Source organism: Salvia splendens, chromosome 18 (genome assembly GCF_004379255.2).
Source record: "Salvia splendens isolate huo1 chromosome 18, SspV2, whole genome shotgun sequence".
Taxonomy (NCBI): domain Eukaryota; kingdom Viridiplantae; phylum Streptophyta; class Magnoliopsida; order Lamiales; family Lamiaceae; genus Salvia; species Salvia splendens.
The window spans coordinates 3,778,408-3,792,741 of record NC_056049.1 but is presented as its reverse complement, the minus strand read 5'-3'; positions in this window follow the sequence as shown (position 1 = coordinate 3,792,741).

Genomic DNA, 14,334 nt, shown 5'->3' with positions numbered 1-14,334 from the left:
TAAGCAAATATTATAATTATTTCATCAACTCCATTAGACTGAGATCTTTTAAATAAGTGTCCCAAAACAATACTATAAGCTTTTGACCAAAAATAGACAATATTATACTCCCTTCGTCCCGAGCTACTCGCTCATTTCCTTTTCGGCACGGAGATTAAGGAATTAGTGTATAGGAAAGTCAAAAATGACGGCTGTAGGTGAAAATTTTTACTAAAAATGGAAAGAGTGCAAGTAACTTGGGACGCCCAAAAAGGAAATACGTGCGAGTAGTGCGGGACGGAGGGAGTATTAATGTAGAGTTTGAGAATACGTCGTCAAACTCTTATATAAGTACTAATATAAAGTTTGAGTGTGCATCGTCAAGTCCGCAATACCATACTAATGTAGAGTTCGGGAGTGCATTATCGAATCCTCACATATTTGATGAGAGAAATAGATGTGAAGTTTGAGTGTGCATCGCCATAAATCTCATTTTCATATTAACACAGAGTTCCGATATGCATCATTTGACGAGAGGAATAGACGATGAAGCATGTACTTAATATATTTAAGTTCTGATGTGCATCGTCATACTCACATGTTTGATGGGAGAAATAGACAATAACGCATGTACTTAGTTTAAGTTTGGGTGTGTATCGCCAAACCCTCACGTGTTTATGTTTGATGAGAGAAATAGACGACGCATGTGTTTAATTCGAAGCTCCTAGAAAATGGTCATGACTCATGACTCTACACTCATATAGTGGAGTGTCGTATCACTCTCTTTATCTTTGCCTCACTTTTTTGGATACTCTCTTTATCTTTGCCTCACTTTTTTGCCGACGTCCAATTCGATATATGAATAGAAAATTATTTAAAAAATCATGGAATAATGCCAAAGTGAAATTTTCTTACAACACCATCATGTATTAGGTCTTCAAATGTCTTCAATTATTTGATCAATGGATAGATTCCACTTATAATAATGTGTTGTTATTTTAGTGTAATTGGATTAACTTGATTGATCAACGTGATCATAATGAGACATCAAATAAGTTGGAAGTGCGGAGTGTACACTTATTTGAATTCATTATGATTAGACGGGGGTTCGGGGCAGTGCCCCCGAGTAGCGGGGTCCAAGGGGCGGACCGGCGGAGCCCCTGGCTGGGGTCTTCAGCTTGGAAATTTTTTTGTTTCCATTAAAGTTGCTGTACAGAAAATTCATCCGGAAACGTAATTTCTGAAAGTTGAAGGACTATTTTGCAATTTTCTATTCCCGCCAAAAACTGTTAAAAACAGTTGTGAAATGAAGAGACGCGACTCTTCGTTTTTCAGCGTCTTCTTATGATCAATTTCTGGGTTCAGAGTTGGACAAAATTAACAGACGAATATCTTCGAAACCTGAATTGTATTCGATCAAATATTGCTAGAACCGCCAAATTGATTTGATTTGAAAGTGTTTCACGCCTTTCGAGACATCCGATTTGTTCACGTTTTGTATAAACTCTCTAACATAATGTCTGTTTTGAAACGCCAAATTCTAAGTTCTAACCAACCTTGGAGCGATTCCAATGGATATTGTCTGCCGCAAGCAATATAATCCATCTGTCTCATGCTACTTGCACTATTCCATTTTGACTCGTCACAAACTACTTACACTATTTATAGTTTAAGTTGGAATTAATGTATTTAATTAATATGTTAGATTAAATGAAGAGCTCCTTTATTAAGTGATGTTTTATTACATTCAAAATTCTAATTTAATTACAATAAAAATCAATCCCAAATTTACGGCCTAAAATAAAAAGTGCGAGTAACATGAGACGGAGGGAATAGTTTATTGTTCAGAGTGTAGGTTTGCATAATTGATCAATACATAATCGAAAAAGGAAGTCGAAATTCACTCTCTATTTTGATACAAAAAGTACTAGTCCACAAAATATAAGACCTAAGATAAATTTGAATTGGAATGGGACAGCGTGAGTGAATGGTGTTATCAACTTACAAGAGTGGAGCCTCTACAGTTACACTTGTCAATTAAAGGTGACATTTTTACCAAAATTAGTTCTATACCGTATAAAAGTACTACTCCAATGTAGAGAAATTCAAAGAACCTGAGATCACATCCAAATCCGACATAGCAACATGCGATTTCTTTTTCAAAACGTATATTTTTTTTATATATATATTCAATTCATCTATCATCTTTGCTTTCAAAAAGTCGATTCAAATGAAAAGAATTGTCTAGAGTCCAAAACTGATCTATGAAGTCATGATTATACTCCAAACATGTTGAAAATAAACCAGAAAAGAATCTTAGTGTCAGAAATGTTTTCATCAGATTTTTGAATAAATTCCACTTTCATGTGATTTAACATAAAATGGAAAAGAAACATAAGTGCCCACATATTAGTCAAATCCCAAATTTTAAATCTATGGTTGGTACTTGGTAAGTTTGTTTAACATAAAATGGAAAAAAGACAAATATTTAAAGAACCCAATCTAGTGGTAAAATGTCTGGCCAGGATCTAGTTGGTGTCAAATGTCAACTCAATAATAAGCCATAATGTAGAAAAATTACATTTAATTCTTTTAATTTATTTTATTAATTTTCCAAGTCTTAGCTCTAAACGTTCATTCCTTATGGCCAAAAGAAACGTTTCAACTACGACAGGATAATATTGTTCGATCGATGTTTTCTTCATGAAAAGAAGATATCGCATTGGGTCTCTAGCTAATGGAGTAGTATGATACTCCAATTAGATACTCTCTCCGGTCCTAATTAGCTGTCTCATAGTTGACCGGTGTAGGTTTTAAGTAAGTGTTTTACATTATTAAAAAAAATTAATTAGTGGAATGTGAATCCTACTTTTATATATACATTATTTTTATAATAATTGTGAGTTCAATGGTTTAGCGAAATATTTGGTCCACTTATCAGAAATAGTAAAAGTGAAATGATACAATTAACGATGGCCGAACGAAAATGACAAAATAGAATAATTATTGGGGCAAGAGGAAGTACAATATAAGACCAGATTTAAAAACATGTACTACTATTGTTAGATGAAAATAAATTACTGTACACTCCAAAAATCACGAAGGATATTATACTGATGTAATTTTTGTTGTGTTGGGGTTACTTTGCTTCTTTGTACGTTCTTATTGCTTTCTTTCATGGAACTTGCCAAACAATTTATGCTAAATTCACTTGAATTTTTCTTTTCAATACTTTTTTTTGTCAACTATGATGCAATGCATACTTTAATTTAAGGTGCCGAAGATAATGCTTTGATGCTTACAAGATAACGTAAACGTATTTGTGGAGAGGGACACTTCATGGTTGTATTAAAAGCTAGCTAGGGAAATCATTAATGGATATAGATACTATTTTTTAAAGAGGAGAGAATAAACTTAAAATTAAAAACTTCACAATGGTTCCAAAATCCTAAACTTTTAATGGGGTAGCTTAAACTAAAACCCCTTTTTTCCTATAAATATTGCAAAATTATTATTGTCAATCGGCACCAAATAGTTAGACCCACTCATATTTAACATGGCATCATGACAATCACGCAATCATATTTAGTGAGGCAACTTCAAATAATTACAGAAACGCATTTAAATCCATCTTTTTTTTGTGTATTAGAGCATCCGCAACGGTGGTGGTGAAAAAGGCCGCCGTCCGTGCCAGCGGCGAGGACGAGGCTCGCCGCCGCTGCGCTCGCGCCGTGCCAGCGAGCAGTCGACGTGGCGGCACACGATTGGGCAACGGCATAGCCGTTGCCTTTGAATAATTTTTTTTAAAAAAAATCGTTATTTAAATAATGATAACAAATAAAAAAAATATTTTCCAAATCCCAAAAATATTGCCATTTTTTTGCCCGTTTTTCTGAATTTTTTGATTTTTTTGATTTTTTTCCCCCAAAATCATCTATAAATACACACATTCATCATCCATTTATCACATCAAATCATCTCTCATTCATCTCTCATTCATAATTCTCATACAAACTATCAACTCATTCATCCATTTTTTTGGCCAGAGGATCGAGACAAGGCACACAATGCGCGATACCCGAACCCACATTCAGTTACAAGAAGACCTAATCAACCACATGTGGATGAAATTCGGCAACGAGTAGTGGTTTTTTTAATTTTTAGTATTTTAATTATGTAATTTTTAATTTTTAAATTTTAGGCTTTTAATTATGTCGTTTTTATTTTATTTATCATTTGTAATTTTATTTAGGTTTTTTTAATGAATTTTATTATTATGGAAATGTTATTGTTTAATTGAATTTTAAATTAATTGTGCTCGTCTTTGCGGAAGAGCACAGCTGTGGGTGTTGTGCTCTTGCCAGAGAGCAGACAGAAAAAGTGGGGCCGGGCCCACAACCGTGCCGCTGGCAAGAGCACGGTTGTGGATGCTCTTATGTTAATCAAATTATGATTTAGAATTTGAGATCGTCAGGTAATTCTTTAAGAGAAAATTACGAAATAAATCATCAAATTCACAATTATCTATTTTTTTAATTTGGGCAATATCGACGCTGATGATTTATTTTCATTTTTCCAAACTTTGGATGAGATCATTGCAAATTTTCAAACTTCCTGATTTATTTAATTTCTCATCATACTGCAATCATAAACTTATAATTTTCCTTTTTCTATGGAACAATACCAAATATAGGTGTGTACTGTAGCTACTGAAGAAATTGTGAGGCATATACTAAAAAATGGTGTAAAATTTGAATTTAGTATAAATGAGTGGAGTAAAATTTCTTTTGACATATAGTCAAAATTAAGTTTTAGTTTAGTGTAAATGGTTGGAGATGAACTCGTTCCATTTTTTAAAAGTACGAGAGCGTTACCAAACTTCATGATTTCTTTGACAATTTGTCCATTTTCAAAGGTTGTGGAGGTCAGTATGATCATTTTCAAATGTTTGTGATACCAGAAAACGACGTCGTCGCCTTGTCAAATCACATACATATATCGCAATTAAGCAAACATTTAGGTAAAGGAGCTAGATAATACATCGACTTATGTAGCAGCTCAACTTTTGACCGTTAAAAATATGAATAGATGATGCTACGTACTACCCCACTGCCTACTATAAATTGTTCAATAATTTAATTGCCATAATAAATGAATCAAAACTAAAGTTTTGGGAGTCATATTTAGACAAACTTGTGAGCATACATTTAGTCATCGTTAACATTTTTTTTAATAATACTTCATTCATCCAAAAAAAATTGCAAGGCCTCATGATCATATTATTGAATGTTTGTTGAGAATTTTGTGTGGATACAATTAAAAGAATAAAACAACTTTTTTTTGGAGGAACCGAAATTAAAATTATAGATAAGACCGTATATATTATTATTGGGATCATCAAATTAAAATCATCAATTTGAAAGAGAAAAGAAAAACATGAAAAATGGATTAAAGATTATATTGGGACTTTCATTACTTTTAATTTATAAATCGATTACATTAAATTTTGGCGTAATAAGTAAAAAAAATACAATATCTTAATTGTGTTTTAGAGCGTCCACTATAAGGTGGACGCGGCTATAGCCGCGAGCGGGGCGGAAGAGGGGCGGTAGGCGCGGCTATTACAGTGGAGGGGGTGTCCGCCGCGAGGGTGGACGCGGCTGGTGGGGGGGAGGGCGGCGGACGAGGCTTCGCCGCGAGTGGGGCGAGGACGCGGCGGTGGGTGTATAGGCGCGGCTATAGCCGCGGCTATTATAGTGGCGGATATTCGCCGCGGCTATAGCCGCATTTTTTGAATTTGTTTTTTTCGTTTTTTCATCTATAAATACCACTCCCCCTCTTCCCCCACTCTCATTTTCACAAAATCCATACACCCACTTTCTACAAAAACACTCTCTACAAAATGCACCGAGGAGACGACGAATCACCCGACACTGAGGAATCGGGATATGACAGCAATCCATCTCAGCCGTCGGCCCATCATTCGCCGCCATCGGGTATTGGCGGATATGCTTCTCAGCCGTCGGGATTTGGCGGATATGCGGCTCCGTCACAGCCTTGGAGTTGGAATCAATCTCCACCACCGTGGGCATCGAGTCCACCCCTTCCTCCATCTCAGTCGTGGAGATCCTCACCAACGCCGCCCGCTTTACATCGGAATCTGAGTCGTTCCGCTTTTGGAGATTACCGACCCAACCTAGACGCGCTTCACCTGCCGCGGCCGGGTTCCCCTTTCCAAGCCAGCCAATATCCGATCACCGAAGCAGATCAAGACGCATTTGATACTATGCTGGGTCTGCTCAGTTCCGGCATCCCAGATACGCCGGCAGCGCCGGTGGAAACACCCGTTCCGACCCGAGGAGGTAGCGGCAGTCGGGGCCCTGGTGGCGGTAGGGGCAGAGGCCCTAGGGGCGGAGGCGGCAGTCGTGGCACCGGCAACGTCAGTGGACACTTGGGCAGCTGCCCCGGCATTGCGAGTAGCGAGGGCAGTGGCGCCGGCGGTAGCGGTGATCAGCCCGAGCGGTCCAGCCGCGGCAAGCCATACAGCAAAGACGAGAGCATTGCCGTGGCGAAGGCGTGGGATTCTATCACTTCGGACCCCGTGGTGGGTACCGATCAAGAGTCGGGGAGTTTTTGGAGGCGCGTCATGTTGGCATACGAGGAATTGAAGCCCGACGGCGCCGAGAAGCGCGACCCAGAACAGATCCGAAAAAAGTTTGGTAGGATACTGCGGGCTACCAAGCTGTTCGCGTCCATATACGAGAACAACCTTCGCCACGCCGAGAGTGGCCGAAGCGTAGCAGATGTTAAGACCCTGTCAGAGGGCCAATACCACAAGACGGGCCAGCCGAAGTTCACCTTGTGGGAGGAGTATCTTGTCCTCGCGGATTGTCCGAAATTCAGGTCGATCGTGGCGAACGAGGTGGAAACAGCTCCTGGCCCGAAGCGCACAAGGCACAACCTTGCCCGGGAATACAGCAGTGGGAGCGGCTCACACGAGTTCGAGCAGTCCGACGAGCAAGTCGAAGAGCCAGCCGCGACTCACATTAGGCGACGACGGCCCATGGGACAACAGGCCGCTATCCGCAAAGCCAGAGGGGGTAGAAGTGCCTCACACCAAACGGCGGCCGCGTCCGGATCGCGCATCCCCCAGTCTGCCCCAATCCCACAGCCCACGGTGCAACCCCACGAGGTATTGGCCAATAGCATAGACGTAACGTTGATGCAACAACTGCAAGACGTATGCAGGTCATACGCAGGTGAAACTGACCCGTACGTCAGGAACGTCTACAAGAGGCTCATCAATCGGCTTGAGAGTCGACTGGGGTTGGTTGATAATGCGCCTGGGGATACTGAGGCCGGCAGCAGCGAGAAGAAGAAGAAGAAGAAGAAGAAGAAGAAGAAGAAGAAGAGGAAGACGAGGAAGACGAGGAAGCCGACTCCGACACCGAGTAGACGGTGCCGGAGTTCTGTAGTTGTATTTTATTTTAATTATTCGTTGTATAATTTTACCGGTTTGCAATACAACGAATATTCGGCCCTAATTACCTCGTATTCTAGTTATTTACACTGCGATTATTTAAATTACACTTGATTGAAACTAAAAAATATTTAAAAATGAAAATTGATTATAAAATTTGGGGGTTATTGGAGTTGTCCACTATAGTGGCGGAAATAGAATTTTAGGGCTATAGACAACAAAATTGGGGCTATGGACAAAAACTGGGGCGGGGCTATTGAGCGTGTCCGCCTTTGGACACCCTTACTATCTTAATGAAACGACAAAAGCTTGATTAGATTTGAATAAGCCCGAATGATCCATATTAAAAGTTTGATTTTACGAAGCTAAATTTGGACAAATAATAAGCGAACCAAGTTTGATTAAGTAGTATTGTAATCAATATATATGTTACGATTGGTATAAAAGCTACTAAAATTCGGTGGCACAGTAAAAGTTAGGCCTATTGCATGATTTCCATCACTAGATTCGTTAAGAACAAAAAAAAAATCAATTTGCCAATATCAAAGTTCAAATGGCATTATAAAAGCATGCAACAGCTTAACGTAAAGTGAACCAAAAGGAATAATTATAGATTTTATGTTAGTGACGAAAACTAAATTATTTCTTAAAACTAATAGTCAAGTCTAAGGAGAATTTATTTTCTCAAAAAAGCGGTAAAAATATCCTTAAGGTGTACACTAATTACTTAATTTAGAAAGTAGTAATAAAAAGTGGGATTAAAGTAAATTAAATAAAGTAACTTTCCCAGCCAAACCGACTAGATATTTAAGTCTTTTACATGATTTTATCCTTTTCATTATTGAAGTCTTTTTAATGGCGTAAATTAATAGAAAGATAGCACAAGATTATTATGCTTCATGATTATCACGAATTAAATATGATGACCCACTTGATCTAGCTTGTCATTTGCTCACTTATTGTTCTGTTTCCTTTTTCCGAAATATTTTGTTATTTTTATCTACTTTATTGTGATTATATGCCAGTACAATTTGTGTGGTGAAAATTTGATTATTTGGTTTGCACTCCTGTATAATTTCTGTGATGTTTCAGTTTTACTTACTTAATTATTAATATTTAGAATTGGGAGATAGAAAGATTGAAATTCATATCTATCACATTTATCAAAGAAAAGGATATTTGCTGAGTTACTATTGCCATATTCTTTTATTCTTCATGATATATGTACTTTCGTATTATGTTCTTTTCACATTAGTTCTCTCACCATATACATTATTGGGGCATTGTAGTTGGTGAGTTAACACTTGAAAACTTCAAAATTGAAATATTATGTGTTCAAATTAAAAAAAAATTTGTATGTTCGTTCCAATCTAATCATGTACGCAAATGAATATCTAGCTAATAAGTACATCAACAAATATACAGAATGAAAGTGCATTTTACTTGCACTATCTATGTCTCCACAACTTTTTCTTTCATCACTAATAACACCCACAATTTAGAATATCAAGAACTATTCTTCACTTAACACTATTCATCTCTTATCAATAATCAGCTCTTAAATTGCGAATAAATACAATGGATGTTTCTTAATTTTTTGAGAGAGTAGACTTGGAATCGAATTTCGGAAAAGGGGTAAGTTTTTATTTATCTCAGTGATTTAATTTTTACCGGGCATGCAATTATTTTATACATTCACTGAAATGTTTGTTGAAATAAATTTGATTTTTGTAGTAGTAATATTAGATATTATCTGTAGAAATATCTTGATATCATGTAAATCTAGATATTATGTAGTAGTAGAATTTTCTAGAATTATTAGTAGGGTTCTCTAGAAATACATGTTATAAAAAACTAGATATATAGAATATAAAAAAATAAAGTACAAAATTCTAGGATATACTAAGAATGTCTATATATACATGTATGTTGTATCATTTGCACCAGTTGAGAAAGTGAAGTATTATAAGTTTATCCAAACCACTAAATCTCCTAATATAATAATAATAATGATGATGGTTGTTGGTCTAAAAAATCATCAACTTTGCCCATTTTTTAGTATTTTATTCTGAACGTTAAAAAATTTATGTGTCTATACATATGGATTCGAAATACCATGTAATATGTGCCAAATAGGATTCAAAATTCATGACATTATAGTACTATTTTTAGAGGTAATGTAAATAATATTCATATGTAAGTATATCTCTAACATCATGATTCTTATGTAGTGTGATCACATTTATTTTCGAATTTTGAGACACTGTCTATGTTCACTTGAGTCAGAAAACGGGGTTGATAACTTCTTTTAAATTAGGAAAACAACATTTAACATGTGTTTGAATATACTTAACATTACGTTGTTAGACAAAATTCGTTAAAGAAAATAAAATAGAATTTGTGGGTGTGAATAAGATTGTTTGTGTTTTGAGATAGTGTATGGTTGGTCAAAGAAGGTGCTACTCTTCATATTTTTTTAATAATATTTGGACATTTTGTTAATATTAATGCTTTATGATTTGTCATTCAAAGTTTGAAAGGTCTAACCTGATTCATAACAACTAAGAAGATTTTAATGTTCTAACAAAAACTAAAATTGTCAAATTATGAATAAGACCCGCTCGAGTGAAGCACGTTATCATTATATTATTTTGTTGAAATATTATTTTCTAGTAACTGGATAATAATTAATTCAGTAGGGAATAACGCAACATTTGATCACGAATGGTTAATTGTTATAAATATTTGGCATCAAGTATTGCCCTTCTACCGCTTGGCCAATTAGAGCATCCACAATGGCGGATGTCTCGGCGGACGTCAGACCGGTGTGCCGGACTTCCGCGCGGTACGTCCGCCATTAGGCAACATGCATACAGATACAGACGTCCGCTGCGGACACCGGAGTTCCGCGGCTTTTCGGGACGTCCACCATTGCGTTGACACGACGGACGTCCCAATTTTTTATTGTTTTTTTGTGGATGTCCATCGGGATGTCCTTCGGGATGTCTGCCATTGTGTAGTGGGATGTCCTTATGACGTGGCAATGCAGTGGGATGTCCTTATGATGTGGCAGAAGATGTTTTTGGGAAGTCCGTCGGGATGTCCGCTGGGACATCCGTCCCATTGTGGATGCTCTTAACACACAAAGAAACGACATATTTTATCACCTATATATGTGGGTTCTATTTATGAGAATTTGGTTTAATATTTAATTATGCTCAATTAAATACCATCTATACGCCCGCCCCATACACGCACTGTCCTACACATTACGCAATTAGAGAGGTAAACAAAATTTTAAAAAATTGAACCACACATAGAATATAATAAAAGGTTAGTTAGTATAGAAAGTTAGAAGCTTAATCTTACGTTTAACTAAACAATTCAAATGGGTGTCAATCTTTCATTATATATTTATATTAATATGTGGTGCTCCACCGACATTTATTCTTTTTGTAAGCAATCGGCTAATTAGCTAATAATGTTGACGGCCCTAATTAACAATAATTAATCCTAATGATGTATGACAGGTAAGCCTAGAATCGCAGCCTGCACGTGTAGATTTCAATTATTGGGTTACAATACAATGGTAAAACATTACTTGTGGGTATAGATGAAGAAGTTTATCATGGCATTAGAAGACCGAGACGTATTGATGATTATTAGTAAATAGTGCTAAACATGAATGATAGACTAATAATAGAAGTGAATCGTAATCTCAAAAAATTGAGATGTAATTAACGCTATTTTAAATTGATGACAACTCTAAAATCCGAAGCGGATGGAGTTTTTCTATCCATATACGCTAACGTTGGAGTCAGCACACCTAAATTTGCAATTATTAAGCTGTAAATCCAGTTGAAAGGTAATATTGTATCTTAGTACTATAATATTAATAGAAAAGCTAGGGGGGAATAATAATGAAAATTTAACGTGTTGTCCCGTCATTACAATCCTTCCTTCTATTTTCCATCTACCTAAAAAATGGATTTCTTTTCTTTTGATACGAAAACAATTACTAGATTTAGATGATGGTGATGATTCTAATAATAATTACTCCTTCCGTTTCATATTATTTGCAATGTTCTATTTCGGCTCATGATAAACTATTTACACTATTTCTAATTGAAATTAGAATTAATGTATTTAATTAAGGGCTAACTGCCCTAAAAGTCACAAACTTTTTCCATTTTCCGGTTTTTCCCACGAATTAAAAAATTGACGTATAATGTCATGAACTTTACATTCGGTTGCAGTTTTCCCATGACTGGTTTTCCGGCCATAAAGCAAGCTGACGTGTCTTTTTAAGTTGACGTGGCTGCTGAGTGTATAAGTTGACGTGGCTGCTGACGTGTCAAACTGTCCAAAAAGTCACAAACTATTCCAATTTTCCGGTTTTTCCCACAAACTAAAAAATTGTCCTGCTGACGTGTCCTTTTAAGCTAACGTGGTTGCTGAGAGCGTGATGAGTGTGTACTGATGTGTTAGAATTAAGCTTACTCGTATTTTAGCCCACAAAATCCCCAAATTTAGCCTAATTCACCTCCATTTTTTGCCCTAAATTCATCCCCAATTTCCTTTCATTTCACTCTCAAATCGGTGCCGACGACAATGAGCACGATGGCGGCGAGGGGCTTATGCGCGCCGGCGGAGGAGTAACTTTCCTATTTTTTTAAAGCCGCCACGTCAACTGACCGCGACTTCTTCCGCTTTGCTTCCTACACAGGGTAAATAATACTCCATCCGTCCCAAGATAAGTGAAGCACTTCTTTTTGGCACGAAATTTAAGGAACTCATATTTAAATAGTTAAAGTAGAGAGAGTAAAGTATGAGAGAGAGAAAAGTAGATGAGTGAAGAGAGAATAAAGTATGTGGAGAATAAAGTAAGAAAGAAAATTTTTTGCTAAAAAGGGAAATGACTCGCTTATAGTGGGACATCCCAAAAAGGAATACGAGTCGCTTATCTTGGGATGGAGGGAGTAGTAACAGCAAGAGAAACCGCCCTAAAACAGATCCAATTGCATTTCCCGCAATGGCGCCGCTAGAGAGCTTCTTCTTCCCTTCGCCGCCGTCACTCGTGGCAATAGCCAGAGTTTTGGGGCACACGGTGTCAAGAGGCTTCCCACAAAGAGAAGTGTCGAGAAGTTGTTCCTTTGATTTTCCTACAAGGCCTTTTGGAATGGAGTCGTTTAATTTGTTGAAAGATACATTGAATTGGTCGAGATTTGGGAGCTAGAGTGATTATTCTAAAAAAAAACAAAATTGAGCTTGAAACCATATATTCAAACCAGAAAATCGACTAATTTCAAACAAATCAAAAAATCGCACATTCAATCAAAATTGACCAAAAATCGATTGTTTGAAATGGAAAAAATTGAAATTGGATCACGAGAATTAGAATTTGAAGCGTAACGAGAATTTGAAGCGTAACGAGACTATCACTTAAGAAAATTAGAATTCCCGTGAGAAGAAATCGCGACGGGGAGAATGGGAAAAGTTCGTGGGAAAAACCGGAAAATAGGAAAAGGTTGTGACTTTTAGGGCTAATGAATTTCCGGTGTTTTCCACGTCAGATTTCAGGCTTGCCACGTGCGCAAGATTTCGACCGGAAAACTCTAGGGTCGGGTCAAATGAAAATTCCAACAACCCGGTAAAGTTCATGACATTATACGCTAATTTTTTAGCTAATAGCTCCTTTATTAAGTGATAGTCTCGTTACGCTTCAAATTCTAATTTAATTACACTAAAAATCAGTCTTAAATGTACGGCATAAAATTAAAAGTGCAAGTAACATGAGACATATGAAGTATAATAATATAATTGGTGTGTGGGTTGATCGAATAGTAAAGAAGTAATATCTGATATCAAAGGTCTTGGATTCGATTTCCCTATGATATGGCATTTAAAAAAACACTATAAATATTATGCATTATTACTAATGAAAATGAAATTTTAGTCACAAGAGAGAGAATATATAGTTTAAAACATCACAATTTTAAGGACCCAAGCTGCAATTTTCATCGCCAGAAATGCGACCAATTGATGTTCGAAATCTTTCCTTCCCTTTCCATGAAAATACATGTGGGGCAAGATAGAAATATATAATCCCACTAGACTATTATGAGCACAGACCAAATCAAATTCACAGCGTTTAACCTTTGAACTAAGATTTCTTTTAAAATCATAATACACATCAAATTCAACTTATCAAAATTTAATAAATCACCAAAATTCATAGCTTCTTAACACTAAACACTAATCATAAATTAAATAGAAATAGCAAAAAAAAAGATAAAAAAATAGCCCTAAAGTAGAAGCCCATTCTAAATTCTCTAAATTGAAATTATTAAGGAGTACTTCAAAATAGTTTGGAACCCATGACTCCCTATGTTTCAATCTATCGTCTATATATTATGTTGAACAAATTAGTATTTTCCCCCGTCCCAGCCTAAGTGAGATATTTTATTTTAGCATATATTTTGGAAAAATGATTTTATTCTCTTTTATTTTATTTTATCTTCATTTTAACTATTCATTGTCATTTTTCAAAATACGTGCGAAAATGAAACGTCTTGTTTAGATTGGGAGGAGGGAGTGTCTTGGAACTGAATAATAAAACATGGAAAATCCAAATTAAGTATGTCGACAGCAGTATTGAATGTTAATGTTTATTTATCATTATTATTGAAAGCTAAGAGGATCCACAATGGTTTTCGCCCAGCCATAGTCCAGCCATAGCCTAGCCACAAACTCCTCCTGTCACATCATCAGCACTAAAAATCCTCCTGCTACATCATCAAAACAAGCAAATAGCTCAGCCATAGCCCAACCATAGCTCAGCCACATCACTCAAAATTATATAAAACAAATAATGA